This window comes from Quercus suber, unplaced genomic scaffold, assembly GCF_002906115.3.
Source record: "Quercus suber isolate HL8 unplaced genomic scaffold, Cork oak 2.0 scaffold_111, whole genome shotgun sequence".
In the NCBI taxonomy this organism is placed as follows: domain Eukaryota; kingdom Viridiplantae; phylum Streptophyta; class Magnoliopsida; order Fagales; family Fagaceae; genus Quercus; species Quercus suber.
Genome location: NW_027069576.1, coordinates 732,725 through 737,633, shown reverse-complemented (window position 1 = coordinate 737,633; position 4,909 = coordinate 732,725). Strand labels below are relative to the sequence as shown.

The window sequence follows — 4,909 nt, the reverse complement described above, 5'->3', positions numbered from 1 at the left end:
AAAAAAAAAAGAGTATGCTTATGTATAATCCATAAAATTATTTGTTTCATTTAACTATATTGCTAAGTAATTGGTTTCATTTATATATGTATTAGCCTAGAATTATAAGTCCCACGCAAGTGAACTGTTAGACTATTTTACCCGGGTTACAAACTGTGATCAGTTGATCACAGGTACGTTTTTCCGCCACAATTCTTCAAGACCTGGCACACAGAAAAATAAATGCCATCTCATGAACATGCATAGACCAAAGCTACCCAGACACCAGTATTGAACTTTCAGCTTCAGTGAATAAACTTCAAAACAAAGGAACTGTGAGTAGCATGCCATATGGAGAATGGTGATGTAGACACATTCTCCCAAAAATCTTAAAAAATGCAATCACATGACCAGTTTATATCCTCTTGAAAAACAGTTTATAAATGTGACATTTATGCAAGGTATTTGGAATATCAACCCAAACCAAGACCAATTCACATCAAGTGTAAGACCATCCACAAGCTTAGTGAGGAAGGAAAAAAAAGCTTACCCAAATTTCTTGTCGGTGCCAATTATTCCAATCCCAATGTTGATGCTCGAAATTTGTCTTTCAAATCTGATAAAGATAAATCCAACTAATTAGAAAAATCAAAATACATCACCTTAAAGTCTACAGAAGATTGGGACTGAACATAATACCTTAATAATTAGCAAAGTCTTGCAGTGTTTTGACTGTTAGGTTGGTATGCTACTCCCTCAAGTGCTAAAAATATTTTCTACATATCTGTAATTATCAGCAAAGCAACCATATACATCACCTTCTTAACTAATTTTTAGGTACAAAAATGTAAATTGTCAATAGTAGAAAATCTAAAAGTTACATTATCCTTTCCTTCTCCATATATGTGAAGAAATCACACACTCATCTAAACTCCTTTGGAAATACAGTAAGAACACAGAATATAAAGAGAATTCCTAAATGAAGAATAAGAAAAGAAAAAATGATTACCTCTGAGTTTACAAATTTGGCACAATTTGAACAAGGTCTGAATTTTAAGTTCCGTTTGTTCCTTGCCTTAATCCATAATGTGTGAGACATCAAATAACTGATAAGTTCTCCAAAATAACAAAACCTCACCAAACAAGAACAGATTATTGGTGTTTGGTTCTGAATAAAAAGTGAAACACCTGAAGTGGTTAAATATGCCATCAGATTCCAAACTGTATGTTTAAAAAAGAACATGTGTAATACTGCCTCAAGTTCACATGGGACTCCACAGTCAAAAGAAGCAAGGACTAAGGCTTAGGAGGTAGAGAAAGAGCTAAAATATCAACCACATAGAAAGCTAAAAGTTCTTATACTTTTGAGCACAGTGTTGCTCTAAAATTAACATTATTTGAAAAAAAAAAAAAAAAAGGGTTAAAAAATGATGGCATCCTCAAGTCTTTAGTTATTATTCAGGCAGGAAAAAAAAATTAATCTGTAATTTCTAATTGGCTAACACAAAAAATCTGATCCAATCAATCCCTGAATTCTTTCGTACTTCTTTGACTTTAAAGTCAGTCTTCAAACAAACATGTGATGATGCAATAACCATCAGTTATTAATGATGCAATGAGTAAAATAATTATTTGTGTAATAGATTTTAAGATATACAAATATGTGGGGAGTTTATATAAAGGAAACTTTTAAAAAGGAACCAAGAGAAATACCTTTATAATAAGCCAATGCTTGTAGTGTAGTTGGATACACAGATTTAAGTACACACACAATAGAAGTGTTATGAAGCATATATTAGAAATAACATTTTAGCACAAGAAAAGAACTCCCCCACCCCAACAACAAAAATTATGAACTGTGCCCTTTTTTTTTAAAACCCATTCTTGCAGGACAAGTGGACAACGATGAGAAGGAAAAAGAATAAGAAAAGGCCTATATAAGTGGTTGGAAGTAAAGAAAGAGCCAAAAACGACTAGGAAACCAAAAGTCTCATGATTATATTCTATAATAACTAAAAAATTAAAAATTGCGAATTCGTCAAATACTCGGTCAAAGATTCATAAAACTCAAAGATACCTGTACAAATTAAACAGATATACTCAGTCAGAAAGAGAGGGAAAGTCGCATGCAAAAGACAAAAAATCATACACAGAAAGAGGGATTACATAAAACAGTTTTAAAATGTGACATTATGCAAGGTACTTGGAATATCAACCCAAACCAAGACCAATTCACATCAAATGTAAGACCATCCACATGCTTGGTGAGGAAGGAAAACAAAGCTTACCTGAATTTCTTGTTGGTGCTAGTTATGCCAAAGTAATAGAAGAAAAGATGTAATTTTACTTTCATCTCTGAATAATAAATAGAGGATATATAGTAATAGGCCCAAAATAAACCACTCCATAGACAGAGGATATATAGTAATAGGCTCAATTGGCTCGCCAGTTTGCTGCTCCAATTCAGACAAGTTTGAAATTTAATCCTATCAATTAATCTACATTAAATTGATCACCCTGCTACAATGTGAAGGAATGCAACATACATTTGATTAATAATATCCATTCAAAGACATATGGCAGGCAAGAAGAGCAAGCAGCAAGCTACTCCACTTGAGCTAAATATCATCAATTTCAGCTGAGGTTAGTTCTCTACAAAAGGCAAGTACAACAAAACTAATATAAATTAAAAACTACAAAAGAAACTTCAAAATAAGAGAATCATAGAAGTCTAGGAATGATAAGAAAATCAGAGTTTAACTAGGACAGTATCAATAATAAGTAGAGGAAACATAAATGATAAATTTTTATGGGAAGGAGGCTAATTAAAGACGATATCAAGGAAAAGGGGTTTTACGTTGCCATTTTGAAATTAGTAACGACAAAGCAGAAGCATTTCATCATCATTCTAAATTAGTTTTTTTTATTGGAAAGCCACATCATGTGAGTTTTAAATCCACAACCTTTGTCCCACTATTGAGGGAGAAGAAGTGCTAATCAAGCTAGAGCCCATTGGTGAAACTAGGTGGTATGCTTACCAAAAATTAATGAATGATACGAATATTTCTAGTCATGTACATAGATTATATGTTTTTTTTAAGGTAAGCCAAGATTATATACCAATATGTGCATACTGTTACCAAAAACCATGCATGGTCCAGAGCTTCAGCAAAATTTGTGTTCTATCAGCCAGCTGTAGACATGTATTAGCCTAGCATTACAAGTCCCACACAAGTGAACTGTTAGACTATTTTACCTGGGGATTTAATAACAAGCGTTTCATCAAAACTCATGAAACAAAAGAGAAGCTGCTCTGCATAATTACTTGTAGACTGAGAAAGTAGTCGCTAATGCAATATGACAACAAACATGACCAAAGGCTTATGAAAAAAACAAAAGATTGATGAGCTTAACATTTGTAAGAAGGAGCATATGAGTAACAAAATATGAATATTGATACAAACAAAAAGCATGATATTATAGACAAACCCTAGTTTAAGAGGATCTCTATTCTTTATCTAATGTGAAAAAAATTTCAACAATTAACTGTTAAGCATATGGCTTCTAATTAATCAACAATTAAGCACATGACACAATCAATTAACAAGCACGTGATTCTAACCTTCAATTACAAAGATGATACAAAACTTTACTAATAAACTACCTCTTATAATAAGCTGCTGGTGTCTAGTACCAAGTGTTAATGCTGCACTGTTGTTGTTACTGGTGCTTACTGATACAAAACTTTACTTACTCATGCTTACTAGTGCTGCATACATGATGCACTAGCTGGATCATATGCATTAAGTCAAGCTACTTCTCATAGGTTCCTAACATGGAGAACAGTCAGTACCTAGGCTTGCTTGGATAGCACCAAGCGAGGAAAAAAAACACTAGAAGTCAACACTTAGGGCTGGCTGGAGTCGGCACCAAACCATGGACTCAATTTCAGAAGAAACAAAATAATCCCCCTTTCTTGGGGTACATACTTGGTTTATATAGACTACTATACTCTAATTCATCATAAAGTGACACAATACATGGAACTCATTACATAACAAATAACAATAAAATTAAAAATAGGTATCATTCATATAGAGATATTAACAATGGCACCATTAAGCATCCATATTAAAGAAAGTCACATTAAGTCGAGAAATGTACTCCATGCCATACTTAGGCGCCCATTGGCCGCCAGCTGCCAACCATTAGTGCCACCAACCACTGACCACCAACTGTCACATGGTCCACCTGATTCCAAGCAGGCCATCATTACATGCCCGTTGCCAACCATTGGCTACCAGCCAACACTTGGCCTGCCAGTTGCCATCAATCATTGACCACAAAGAGTCCAAGTGACCTAATAGGGGTCAAATAAGTTTGCTTATTTTAATATTATATTTCTACAAAAGTTTAATTATCATAATAAGAATCGACCATAAATAATTATCAATTGTTACATTATAACCTGAAACCATGAATGAAAACCAAAACCAAGAGATCTAAATCTAAATCTAATTATAAAACAAATGCAACTTGAAATCATAATAAGTCTGTTTTTGCCTACATTCTCAGTCATAATAGAATTGACAACAGACCTCATTATTAGTCAAATATCAGACACAAAATTGTAAAATATCAAACTGGGGTACTTAAACGGTAATCAAATAAAGAGAGATGAAGAAACTACACCATTTTGAAGACACATCTGTAGTAAATATATTGAATAGCATTCCTTTTAACCGCAATCTAATATGTTACACATATTAGAAATCAAATATCAGGGACAAAACAGGGCAGAGCACATTCTAGTGTTTATAAAACGTGAGCAAGATTAGTAAATCAATGAAAAACCTAGTAACCTAAAAAGAAAAAGACAGAAGCTTACATGGGAATATGCATGTCCTCTGCAAGAACAACATTGTTCAAT

General features: G+C 33.3%; 1 long non-coding RNA gene across 1 annotated transcript; it reads right to left on the bottom strand.

Annotated features, from left to right (window-relative positions):
• Positions 1–8: 8 nt before the first annotated feature.
• Positions 9–1,847, bottom strand: LOC136068365 (uncharacterized). Its single transcript, XR_010629722.1, has 4 exons — positions 989–1,847; positions 679–763; positions 530–595; positions 9–203 (listed from the first exon to the last, which is right to left on the bottom strand). It is a non-coding gene; the product is annotated as an uncharacterized LOC136068365 (long non-coding RNA).
• Between the last annotated feature and the right edge of the window lie 3,062 nt (positions 1,848–4,909).